The 14,457-nt window shown below is 42.3% G+C and overlaps 1 protein-coding gene across 1 annotated transcript in view; it reads left to right on the top strand.

Moving 5' to 3' along the window:
• LOC126156694 (putative SLC9B1-like protein SLC9B1P1) overlaps positions 1–14,457 on the top strand; it is a 110,055-nt gene that overhangs the window by 16,043 nt on the left and 79,555 nt on the right. The window lies entirely within an intron of this gene.

Genomic DNA, 14,457 nt, shown 5'->3' with positions numbered 1-14,457 from the left:
ACACAATCCTGTTTCTTTGAACAAGAGAAGAAGATCCCGACGTGGTTGCCAGTAGAGACCGTGTCTCCAACAAATATTTGTGCACGCTTATGTCACCCACGATGTTACACAACATACGAGCTACCTCACTACGTAAGAGGAAGATCTGAGGTGGAGAAGTCCCATCAGACTCTAAAAAAGAATTAAGTGACAACATGTTCATGAGACATTCAGAGACAAATTGCAGGAAAGAGTCTTATAGCGGGTAATACTAATAGAGAAGTTACTCTGAAACTCGAACTGTGCGTTGTGAGATAAACGCCTGAAGAATACGAGATGCTGCTTATACCACTGCTTCTTATGTAGGCTGTGATCGTGTGAGAGGAATTCTGTGAAATATGGAAAACTTATCTGCGAACTAAGACTTTTGCAATGCATTACATTATGTAATTAACTTGGATGAAAAGAGATCATATTCAAAAACAACCCGTTAACAGAAAAAAGACACCGACGAGCCTGTATCACGATGCCTGAAAAGACCCACAAGTACGGGTTGTACAGAATAACGGCTTTATTGTTATAGCTAAGTGAAATACACTTGCACAGAGCGTTGTTGTTGTGTGGCAACGAATCACAGCTGGCAGGCTACTACATCAAGTCTGATGGGATACTACATCCTCTGGAAGATGTAGGGGGAAAAAAGCAAAAATTGACCATTAGTCTGTTGACAACGCAAGAATCTGAGTAAAGTTATTTTTATAACTTTCCACGAGATGTCATATTCGCAACAGTTGTTCAAAGAGGCGTCTGCCACAATCCACGCAGACATGCCACCGTCAACATAAGTTTCCATCGTATCCGTAAGAATAAACGGGATAAAATATTACGAACTATTCAAGCGTGAACATCGACACTGCAACTGTCTGACACAGACTTACTACAGGGTGGCCGAGAAATGCACTGAGGCATGTTAGGTAGTTAGTCAGTTACATGTTCCATAGTTCGTCTGAACGATTCTTTTATCGAAATGATTTGGAACGAATCACTTTACAGGATCTCTATACATAGTTTGTATCAACATTAAGAAACACATTGATATTTTTAGTCCTAGTCATATAAATACACTATTTCTTTTTTACTGGCTTCAAATTTTTATGTAGAAATTTATCAGTGGAATAAAAGAAGTTTTCCTGGATAAATTATTTTAAATTAGATTTAAAACATGCTTCACTACCTGTCAGACATTTATGTCGTTGGGAAAATGATAAAAAATTATTGTTGCATATTGAATTCCTTTCTGAGCCATTTACAACTTTAAAAATGGGTAATAAAGGTCATTTTTCACCTCTAGTGTTGTAGGTGTGTATATTACGGTTCTTCTCAAATTGTGATGGGTTATTTATGACGAATTTCATTAGCGAGTATATGTATTGTGACGGCGCAGTTAAAATTCCTAGCTTCTTGAAGAGGTATCTATATGACGTCTGTGGCTGAGCACCACATATTATTCTTACTGCTCGCTTTTATGTAATCAGTACTTTCTTTCTAAGAAATGAGTTATCCCAGAAAATTATTACGTACGACATTATTAAGTGGCAATATGTACAATATGTCAGGAGACTGATACGTTTGTTTCCAAGACTACCAATTAGACGAAGAGAAAAAGTACCCAAACTTAACTGTTTGAGAAGCTCAGTAATATGCTTCTTCCAGTTTAAGTATTCATCAATACGTACACCCAAAAATGGGGAGCATTGTACCCTATTTAATGACTGTTATTCATGTGCTATATCAATTATTGATATGACTGTTTGTTGTACAGAACTGAATGGAGTGTGTTTTTTCAAAATTCAGGGAGAGTCCATTTTCAGAGAATCAGTTAATAATTCTTTGGAAAATATCATTTGCTTTCTCTCTAATCGCGTTTATGATAACACTAGTAACGTCTGCAAAAAGTACCAATTTTGCTTGTTCAATGTTAAATGGAAGGTGATTCACACATGCAGCGTGAGTCACTAACTACTGCCACCAAGAATAAATCCGAAAGTATGATAGTAGCTGAAAAGTTTGTAGGACAAAATCTGCATGGGACAACGGGGTCCATAATATGACGTTGGTTTTTTGGTGCTAGGTGGGGTCGCTTCAGAGATATGAAGTTCAACTTTGTTTTTTAAATGGGATGCTATAGTTTGGTACTTATTTTCTGATAGCGGCTGTCGAAACGAATCCAATGATGTGTAACAGTAAGGTCTTTGGAGGTCAACGAAGGTCACAAAGGTGGCATGAACGTCCATTTACAGAAGGTGTTCGAAGTGATGACCATTGGTATCAATGCAGTGCTGCAATCTTCTTATCATGGATTGAGTGGTTCAAATGGTTCAAATGGCTCTGAGCACTATGGGACTCAACTGCTGTGGTCATAAGTCCCCTAGAACTTAGAACTACTTAAACCTAACTAACCTAAGGACGTCACACACATCCATGCCCGAGGCAGGATTCGAACCTGCGACCGTAGCGGTCGTGCGGTTCCAGACTGTAGCGCCTTTAACCGCTCGGCCACTCTGGCCGGCGATTGAGTGGTATTCCTTATCAAATAGGCAATTGTCGAAGCACATGCTCTGACAATTCTCTCTCGCATATCTTCAGGTGTAGTTGGAACGTCTTTATAAACAATATCTTTTACGAATCCCCACAAGAAAAAATACAGAGGCGTAAAGTCTGGCGACCGAGCCGGCCACGACACATCTCTTCCGCGTCCAAGCCAACGATTTGGAAATTGTCTCTGTAACTCATTTCTTGCAATCAGCGAAAAATGTGCCGGACACCCCGCTGTTGATACCACATTCTGCTCCTTGTTCCTAAAGGTATTTCTTGCAGTAACAGACCTAACGTTTCTTGCAGGAAAGTAGTGTACTTCCTACCATTTGGATTTCCTTCGATGAAATAGGGGCCGAAATTCTGTCCTCCAGAATCCCACACCATACATTCACCGACCATGGTGTTTTTGGTGTGAAACTTGCTGCAGCCAACATGGATTTTCAGTCGCCCAATAATGCATGTTGTGCAAATTAACATTTCCATGGTTCGTGAATGTAGCCTTGTCAGTAAATAAAATGAAATTAATAAATGTGTCATCCCTGAAGTTGAGCCCATCGGCAGAATTCAATGCGACGCATACAATCCGTACCAGTTAATTCTTGGTGGAGACTGATATGATAAGGATGATATTTATGGCGATGCAGAACACGAACAACACTACACTGGCTCATGCCTGATTCCTTTGTGATTTGAAGCGAACTAAGAGAAGGATCTCGAACCACATTGGGAAGAGTACCAATTTCCTTTTCCTCGTAAGCAACTTTCCATTGCTGGGTATGTTTCCAAAGCTTTAAAGATCCAGTTACTCTCGGTTTATCACACACATATTTAATGTACGGCGTGTAGGGTGAGTACATTGAGGATATCTATTAGCTTATAAGTCCCTAGCTCTCACTGAATTTCGTTGGCATTCTCCGTAAATGAGAAGCATATCGACTTGTTCTTCGAAGGAATACATAAGTCACATTCATTTGATTCCATGCTACTATTCTTACCGTTCCTATTAGTGTTGTATTTCGAAACCGTCGAATGGTGTTTACACGTCAATGGCACGTAAGACGGATACGCCGTATTCGGCGAATATTTACTATTTGCACGATATACGAGAAAGAATTGTCAGAGCATGTTCTTCGATATGTACCGAAGTGACAAGGAATACCACTCAATCCATGATAAGAAGATTGCAGCACTGCACTGATAGCAATGGTCATCACTTCGAACACCCTCTGTAAATGGACGTTCATGTCACCTTTGTGACCTTCGTTGATCTTCAAAGACCTTACTGTTACACTTCATTGGATTCGTCTCGATATCCACTATGAGAAAATAAGTACCAAACTACAGCATCCCATTTAAAAAACAAAGTTGACCTTCATATCTCTGAAGCGACCCCTCCTAGCAACAAAAAACCAACGTCATATTATAGCACCCGTTGTCCCATTCAACATTTGTCCCATGAACTTTTCAGCTACCATCATACTTTCGGAGTTATTCTAGGTGGCAATAGTTAGTGACTCACCCTGCCTAAGGAATAGGAATGGACCTAAAATTGAACCCTATGGGACTCCCTTTGTGAATATTCTCCAGTGACTAAAATTATCTACCTTTCCGACATTGTCTGAATCATTCAGCACAACCTTTCGCATTCTGTTTGTTAAATGTGATTCAAACCAGCTGTACCTAAAGCCATTTTGTGAGGGAGTATCATGATCTACACAGGCAAACCCCTTGGGTACATCACAAAAATATCACAAAATGCCACTCCGTGGACTATAAAAATGTCCAGATAATAAAATCCCCACCATTCTTCTGAAACTCTTCGATTATGGAAGCCATCGAAATCCGAACGACTAAACTTTTACTTACACGCGATGGACGTTTTAACTTAGATGAAATGTGTAATCTGGCATTTGAAGTAGTCAGTTCTTGTTGATAATGGTGCAAAGCGTCTCTCGTTAATGCCTAGTGTTTATAAACTAGAACATGTGATACTATATCTGTTACAAAGGTCATGCTAGTGGTTTTTATCGTTGTCGCCTGAGTGACATTTCTGTGGCTGTTATGGTCTGCGTCGAGATGCCCAATAGCTCAAACGATGCGGGCGGGAGCGCTGCACCGTCAATATTACTGCTGAGATGGCTGGATAGTTCAGCCTAAATATCAGCAAACGAGACCTATTGCCTACGGCTACATTCCCGTAATTTTGTAGAACATCCTATGGCATTCCGCGGCCCTTCAGTATGCACACTGAGACACTGGTAAGACAAGGGCATTCTAGGGGTCGGCAGTTCACATACTCTGAAAGGACGCGGCCGTTGCCGTTCCCCTTCTTCCCCTAACCAGACTTGTGGTTCGTTCCTAATGATCTTGTGGTCGACGGGCCGTTAAACTCTGATCTTCCTTCCTTTCATTATTAATGTTGCACAGGGATCCGGAATTTTTCAAGCGAGCATCAAAATATCGTTTCCTAAGTAGTTTTCTTCAGTAAAAATAGCAGTATGTTCTATTCTTCTATGGAGACGAAGAGTACAGTTTCATTGCGGTACCACAAAGTAAAAGATAGTACGCAATTAAAGAACTCATTCATGTTACCCCTTGTTGAAGCGTCCGAGGTACTGGTAAACAGAACTCCAATCAATGAACTCTTATGGCTATAATCAGATGAGGTATTCATGGAAGTTTAATTATTTGCATTTCAAAGGAAAAGGAAGATTAGGGTTTAACGTCGTGTCGATATCGAGATCACTAGAAACGGAGCACAAGCTCGGACTGCTTTAAGAATGGGGAAGGAACTCGGACGTACTCTTTCAAAGGAACCGTGCCGACATTTGCATGGTGAGATTTAAGGAAATCACGGGAAACCTAGAGGTTGGATAAAAATATGGAAACACCGCCAGAAATGCATGCTTGAACATAAATGTAAATACTAGCCACGTCTACAGGTGGAGCTGTTGTATTTTATCACGAATGGCAATGTCCTCAATACGTTGCAAGTGTCAGTCGTGGCCACAACAGTGTTCTGTGCTGTTGAGACTGCATTATGTCGGAGCTAAGTGAGTACGAACATGGGAAAATTGTATGGTAACCAAGGGAGCAGAAGAGTTTGATGTCTCAATAGGCACCAAACCGAAGATTTATAATGCTTACAGGGAAAGCGGAAAAGCGTCAGGCACTAACAACGCGGATGTAAGCGTGTGTTGACTGATCGTGACGGACAGTAATTGAAGAGGATTGTGACGAAAAACAAGAGAAGTACAGCACCAAAAGTCAATGTAGAATTGAAAGCCACACTCGCGCGTACTGTCAGCAGGAGCTCCATAAGCAGGGAATTTCAGAACGAGCTGGAATCCCAGAACCACAGATTAGTGAAGCAAATGCCCATAATGGGAAACCGCGAAGCTGAAGCCATAAAACTTGGAAGAATGTCATTTGGTGGGATGAGTATTGTTTCACACTGTTTTCAACTTTCACACTGTTTCCAACTTCTGGCCGAGCATGCGTCCAGAGAATGAAACTCGGCAAAGGTTCGCTGATAATTTGGACAGCCATATCATAGTATTCTATTAGCTCCATGGTTGCCCTGCAAAATCGCATTACTACCATAGCTAATGTAACCGTTTTGGACGGTAACGTTCATCCCATGATACAATGTTTTTCTTCCCAGTGATGATTGTGTGCTCCAGGACGACAGCTCGCGTCCTCCAGGACTGGTTTTGTGAGCACCAGGATCTCTCCTGGCCACCACAGTTACCAGGTACCAGGGCTCAGTATTATTGTGCCTATGTGGTCCACTTTGTCTCTGTGCTCCTCCATCACCATTGTCTGAATTTCCCACTATTTTGTAGGAGAAGGATACGAGATTGCCTTGAAAACTAGATAGTATATGTATTTATCCATTCCGAAATGACTGGAGGCCGTATTGAATGCCAACGGTTTATCTACGCCATATTAGGTATGGTAATGTATTGAGTTTTTGGTGTTTTCATGTTTTTGTCCACCCCCCTGTAAATCAGGATGGCTACCCGCCGATTTGAACCATCACCCTCCCGAATGCGAGTCCACTCCCACTGTTCTAACTACTGCACCACCTCCATTTGTTACATTATTTGCATTTCCCTCATTTCAGAAACACTTATATCCAACAATTTTGTTCATAGCATTTTGTTCAGCAGCTGCAAAATATTTCAACGAAGTTTAAAAAGCGCAGCTGATGATTCATTTTTTTTACCTTTGTTGACTTGTACCCAACATTAAGTGCTTTTCGAAAACTTGGATCAAAATAGTATATTCGATGAAAAGATTATCAATAATGGCCCTTCACGCAAACTGAGACCTTAAATCCATTCAGTTTACTAGAAAAAAAAAATCCTAGGTTTGTCGCCTTATTCGCCACTCAATAAGTAGACATCTATGTTTGTATATATTCACTTACGCTAAATGAGAACGCTACCTTCAGACGAATTATTCGTCAAGTTATAGAAGGGACTCCCTGGTATAGTAGCTACAGAAGTCTTTTATTGTATAGTATACAGAAATATTTTACTGTACGTGGTTGCGTTACCCATGAGATTCGAGTTATCGCAATTTGGGGTAGAGGCATCGATTTATTGTTGATTATTTCGGTGTCATCTGCTGATTACCAGATGAACAGTGACAATCACGAAATAATTCACATATTCGTTTTAGAGTGAAAACCCAATCCAATGTTATGCAACATCATCTTAGTTACGATTATCTGACATAGAGAATAATGCTAAAAATGTTTTAAATAGAGACAAATTGTAAGAATCCGGCAGCCAGTTTTATATCTAAATGTCCTCTGATGGAAGGCAGTGACGGTACCATTGAAATAATATTTTGTGTAGGCATATCTAGGTATTGTTACCGACAAATTTACTCGATGTTTCACGAATACAAAATTATACACTAGCTACAGGTGTACTAACAATATACAACGATTATTGAGACTTATACCACGGAACGCCGTTTCCGAAATTAACTGTGGAGAATGCGCAAAATTTGCTATTGTCCAAACAGGAAGGAAAATTAGCACACGATTTAAAAAAAAAAATACAACAATAAGCGACAATAACCCTTCCAAATATGCTTCCCACTTAAAAGACACCAACTACAAGATACCTAATATACACAAAGCAAAAAAAAAAAAAAAAAAAAAAAAAAAGGTTGCATAACTTCGTTTCCCAGAACTCCTGAAGATAAGACATTGACTGTTGATATTGTATCATGGACACAGCCCCTTTGACTGTTCAGAGATGTAACTAAACCCGCCCAAAGATGTAAACAACCATGCATGAGCAGCGCCTATTAGGCGGAGGTGGTCCAACAGCCGATCGGTTCCAGTCATTCCCCCATTAAGGAGATACACGGCTTTGTATTGTCTGTAGTTCAACATTGCCTAGACGGTCAATACCACGGTTCGATCACGTCCGCGTTGTTACTTTGTGCGTCAGGAAGAGCTCGCAACAAGGACAGTGTCCAGGCGTCTCTGAGTGTTGTTCAGACATGGAGGAGACACAGAGACAGAGGAACTATCGATGACATGCCTCGCTCAGTCCGCCCAAGGGCTACTACTGCACTGAATGACCGCTACCTACGGATTATGGCTCGGAGGAACCATGTCAGCAACCCCACCACTTCTAATAATGCTTTTCTTGCAGCCACAGGACGTCTTGTTACAACTCAAACTGTGCGCAATAGGCTGCATGATGCGCAACTTTACTCGCCACATCCGTGGTGAGGTATATCTTTGCAACCACGACACCATGCAGCGCGGTACAGATGAGCCCAACAACATGCCGAATGGACCGCTCAGGATTGGCATCACGTTCTCTTCACCGATAAGTGTCGAATATGCCTTCAACCAGACAGTCGTCGGAGACGTGTTTGGAGGCAACCCGGTCAGGCTGAACGCCTTAGACACAGTGTCCAACGAGTGCAGCAAGGTGGAGGTTCCCCTGCTTTTTGGGAAGGCATTATGTGGGGCCGACGTGCGCCGCTTGTGGTCATGGAAGGCGCCGTAACGGCTGTACGATACGTGAATGCCACTCTCCGACCGATAGTGTAACCATATCGGCAGCATATTGGCGAGGCATTCGTCTTCATGGACGACAATTCGCGCCCCCATCGTGCACATCTTGTGAATGACTTCCTTCAGGATAACGACATCGCTCGACTAGAATGGTCAACATGTTCTTCAGACATGAACCCCATCGAACAAGCCTAGTATAGATTTAAAAGAGATGTTTATGGACGACGTGACCCACCAACCACTCTGAGAGATCTGAGCCGAATCGCCGTTGAGAAGTGGGACAATCTGAACCAACAGTGTCTTGATGAACTTGTGAATAATATGTCACGACGAATACAGACATGCATCAATGTAAGAGGACGTGCTACTTTGTATTAGAGGTGCCGGTGTGTACAGCAGTCTGGACCACCACCTCTGAAGGTCTCGGTATATGGTGGTACAACATGCAGTGTGTGGTTTTCATGAACAACAAAAAGGGCGGAAATGATGTTTATGTTGATCTCTGTTCCAAATTTCTGTGCAGGTTCCGGAACTCTCGGAACCGATGTGATGCAAAACTTTTTTTGATGTGTGTAGCTGAATCACTTCAAAGCTACATATTACAAGAAGGAAAAATTATGGACATAATGAAAGAAACTGTAACTTACATAGATCTATAAGACCAGTCAGACATAGTTATAAATAAACAAAAAGACCTGCAAAATGGAAAATTTCTAAAAAGCATTTTACCAGTTATACGACGAAGCGTTAAGACTGTCGCTGCATTCATTAACAAATAATACTGTAATGCGAAAGATCACGTTGCCATGAAGTAATTTTTACTCGAGTCTTTTGGTTTCCAATACTGTTTCATTAAAGTACTGTGATCGAATTTATATATGGTGTTACTTTTAACTGAAGACATTGAAATATCTCGAAAACTACACGTAGGATCAAAAAAGTTATAATTCCAATTTGTTTGTCGCGGAGGGAGCCAGCCAGTGATACTACACTCGCCTCTCCCCCCCCCCCCCTTTCCACACACACAGAATCCCAACCCGTGCGTGGGTGGCGGAAGGGCAACTTTTAAATCTACATACGTTTTGTCTGAAGCATTTTCTTCGTTTTGCCACAGATGGCAACGTAATCGGAGGAATAGAAATGAGTTCACAATCTTAATTTACGACTTGCTCTCAATGGCCCTTGAATATCCAGTGGCACGTTGGACACCACCTCCGTACTGCAAGGGTAGGGCAGGCCAGTATCTCAAAACTTCTAATTGGAAACCCTGTTCGCTACTTTGTACTACTCGGACATATCGAACAGGGGACTACTCGACTCCCCACTGTGGTCGTGGCTCAAGGTGAACACTACCCTACTTTTCCAATTAGAGTTAGTGTTGAAACGTAGTAGCACCAATTCAATACACTTAGTGATTCGACTTTCAAATGACAGAAGCATGTGTTCGGGGTTGTCAGCACAGACGTTTCTGATGCGGTCGACCACGTCTTCACGCCTTGTTGGAACTTTCATTTTATTTTTTAAATACCCACAGAAAGAAACCCGGTGACTTCTAATCCGTTGACCTAGCGGGCCAATTAATAGGTCCATTTCTGCCGATCCACCGACCAGTGTAAACACCGTCTAATACTTCCCGTGCTTCAGTTGCGTAATGCGCTGGGCAACCGTCATGCTGAAACCACATACGTCGTCGTACGTCCAGGTCAACATCCTGCAGTAGTACCGGTAGTTCCTGTTCCAAATACGTTCGATATTTGTCTCCATTCAAAGTGCCATCGATGAATATGAACCACTGAGTTTGTTCGCAATGATACCATACCATACGTTAACCGACGAAGGTTGTTGATGGTCAACTTGTCGTAACCAGTGGAGATAGTCTACATTGCAGTAATGCACGTTATGCCGGTTGACGCTACCATGGTTTGTCAATGCAGACACATTAGAAAAGAGTACCTCGGCAAAGAACGTGGGAGTCGTTTGCGCTTGTTGACGTCCCCGTTCACAAAACACTACCCGAGTATGGAAATTGGCGCCATTAAGTTCTTGATGCAGTGACATGTGGTAAGGATGATACTTAGGACGATACATTATTGTGACGATACCACTTATATCCATGGGCTCTTCTGCACTGCCGCCAGTCTAGCTGTTTCATTAGCTTCTCCTTCGTTTTCTTTTGCTGGTCTGTACGCTGCCATCAGACATAGAGGTGTTCACGACCTTGTAAAAGAACGAAAGAGAGCGAACTTTCTCTGTAAAACGATCGACAACATCAGTCTCAACATTTCTCTTACAGTCTCCTTAAATCAGCATCATTTCAGTTTTTTTCTTTTGTGTCTGTAATATTCACCGTCCAAATGCACGCCTGTTTCCCAAACGGTGGGTAGGTGTGCAGGCAATAAACACTGCGGAAGTGTTGTAATTGTTCCATGCAGCTGCATAAATTTCATTTCTTCTTCTGATCTTTCGGCTGTATATTGTCCAGACATCAAGAGAATGAGCCGGGTGACGGAGCTCCAGCACTTGTTCCGTCCTTTTAAACCAATGGATCGCGCCATTGCGCGTGTGGCCACAGATGCACAAGGCGCCAGAGACGTTGACTGGCGGCAAAGAGGTACAACATTTGCAAGAAATTAGATCTATGGCTGCACGGTCGATACACATGGTGATATCGATGTATCACTACGAGCTGCACCGTTGCGACGTCTTCGTGAGTTTATTACAGAAAGTGCCGGATTCCATGATTTGTCCAAGCTGAAGACGCTATCTCTCTTAATTAAATTCGTCGTCAACGGAAGTCAAATTGCTTCTTTCATTAGTGAGTCCCGGGAAGTTGAAGTGGAGGCATAAATTTCGACGTTATCGTACACCATAGAGTGCCCAATGTGAATACAGTGCTCTGTCATCGCCGATTTATTAGGTTGCAAAATCTGAGTGTACCTGCGGTGCTCTGTGCATCTTTCATGAACTGTACGTGTTGTCTGTCCGATGTATGGAAGGCCGCATTCACACAGATCTTGCAAACCCCATGCTTTCTAAGCACAAAATCATATTTAACGGAACCCAGGAGTACTGATATCTTTGGTGGAGGGCGAAAAATAATTTTCATTTTGTGTTTCCTGAGAATCCGTCCTATTTTTGACGATAGGCTTCCCACGTATGGCAGAAAATACATAGATTTAAAACTTCCCGTATTTCTTGTGAATTGCTTATCCCCCTGCTGGTTTCATTCGTAGCGCCTAACGTATCTGCTGTGGAGAATACCCGTTGGCTTCAAAAACTCTTCTCAAGTGTAGAAGCCCGTCCTCTGAACTGCTCTCGTCATCAATGGCGCGTGCTCTGTTTACCAGAGTTCTGAGAACACTCATCGCCTGCAGCTATTTTCATGTAAACATAAACCTGTAGGGGTCAGTTTCCGATATACTGTACGTCCCAAAGTTCCATCATCTTTGCGTCTTACCAAAACATCCAAAAAGGGATCCATCTTTTTCGACTTCCATTGTGAACTGAGTTTGTCCATGAATGGAATTCAGATGATTTAAAGATTCTTTTAATTTAACTTCACCATGGGACCACAGTAACAAGGTGTCATCAACATATCTCAAAGATACTGTAGAATTCAAGGTAGCAGATTCCAGCGCCTCTTCCTCGAAGTCCCCCTTAAAGAAGTTGGCACCAAGGGCGACAAGGAACTACCCAAGGTGACACCGTCAGTCTGTTCATAAAATTCGTTATTGAATAAAAAAAATCCGTCGAGGTCAAGATACTTTTAAACAAAATTGAAATCTCTTTATCAAAGGTTTAACCAATGAGAAATAATTATTTTGAAAGAGGAACCTCTTTGAACAACGACACTACATCGAAATTAAGTAATACATCAGAACTTTCCAGTTTGAGTGATTTTAGTTTGACAATATGTGATGAGCGCATTTTCCCGCAAGAGGCTTTAATAACAACGCTAAGGGTTTGGCACAGTCATACGTACGTGAGCCAATGTTGCTCACTACCAGACGCAGAGCAGCATATTTCTTATGGATCTTTGGAAGTCCATAAAGCCTCGAAGGAACCGCATCTCTTGGTTTCAGTCTTCGCACAACTTGTGATGGAAAAGGGGAGACGTTCAGAAGCGAAGCAGTCTTCCTTACCACCTGGTTGGTGAGTTTTTTACTGATTTTCCGTCATGGGCTACCACTCAGTAAACTGTTCATTTTATCATGATAGTCGTCACGAGACATTAAAACAGTGGCGTTACCTTTATGAGCTGGAAGAACCGCCATCTCTGTATCCTGGTGAAGCTTACGTAGCGCAGCCCTCTCTGCCACAGAAATATCACTCCTTCCAGGGCGAGCTTTCATCGGCGCTCGACATTTTAGCGTCTTATTTCTTCTGATGAATCCGTGGAAAGAAGTCGAACAGCTTCTTCAACGGCACTGATCAGCGCAGGTACCAGTAAAACCTTTGGCGTGGGTGCAATGTTCAGTCCTTTACTTAGACCATCATCGTAGTGACGTCCAAGTCTTTATCCGTCACATTAATGACGGGGCGTCGAATAACAGTTTTTTGATGCGGAGTCGTCTCAAGCAGACTTTGCTCTCTGTCTCGATGTGGCTACCACACGTACCCTGTCTGAATTGACCCACGTAATACCATATATCCATTTCCATGAATCGTAGGGTAACTCCACAGGCGATAAAGTTGTTCAGAAACCAGATCCAATTTTGACGTCTAAAGCGGATCCTCTATATAACACTAGCAGCACCAGCTTCAATTATAATCTCATACATGGCAGTAGATTTTATAAAATGTACTAATCTGGCAAACTTAGGAACTTTGCCATGGTCACGGCACCTTAACACAAAATCTTAAAGAGCCCAGTAATCGCGTTCTAAACTTATCCAGTCGTCGAATACTTAAAATCATCTCCTCCCCGAAGAGGTACTTGATGTGCATCTTCATATTTTCACGGCACAATGATTGTTCCATAAAATGTATGGCAAGCAGCCGCATAAATTTCATCTCTTCTTCTGATAGTTCGGCTGTATACCGTTTACTCATCAGCAGAGTGAGCAGGGTGACCGAGCTCCAGTACTTGCTCCGTCCTTTGATACCTGCGGACCGCGCCAGTGCGCTTGCGACCACAGATACTCAAGGCGCCAGAGACGTTGATCGGCGGCAAAGAGGTTCAACATTTGCAAGGAATTAGATCTATGGTGGCACGGTCGATCCACATGGTGATATCGATGTATCACTGCGAGCTGCACCTTTGGGACGTCTTTGTGAGTTTATTACAGAAAGTGTCGGATTCCATGATTTGTCCACGCTGAAGACTAGCGTCTCTCTTAATTAAATTCGTCACCAACGGAATTGCAATTGCTTCTTTCATTACTGAGTCCCGGAAAGTTGAAGTGGAGGCAAAAATTTCGACGTTATCGTACACTACAGAAAGCCCAGTGTCAATACAGTAGGGACCGATGACCTCAGCAATTTGGCCCTTTAGGAATTCACACACACATTTGTCAATACAATGTTCTGCACCGACGATTTATTAGGTTGTAACAGCTGGGTGTACCTGAGATGCTCTGTGCATCTCTCATGGACTGTACGTGTTGTCTGTGTGCTACTGCTCTCCGCCAAAGACAGCAGCACTCCTGCGTACCGTTAAAGATGATTTGGTGCTTCGTGAGCTTGGAGTTTACAAGTGAGTGTGGCCGTTCATACATCGGACTTTTTATGATCCGAGGTGTACTTTGCGCGACATTTCGATGTCTTCAGTTAAAATGAACACTCTGTATATAAGATCTTTGTAACAAATATTAAAAAGACAACGGGGCAAA

Source organism: Schistocerca cancellata, chromosome 2 (genome assembly GCF_023864275.1).
Source record: "Schistocerca cancellata isolate TAMUIC-IGC-003103 chromosome 2, iqSchCanc2.1, whole genome shotgun sequence".
NCBI lineage: Eukaryota > Metazoa > Arthropoda > Insecta > Orthoptera > Acrididae > Schistocerca > Schistocerca cancellata.
Note: the sequence above shows the minus strand (reverse complement) of the source record. Positions and strands in the feature narration are given on the sequence as shown.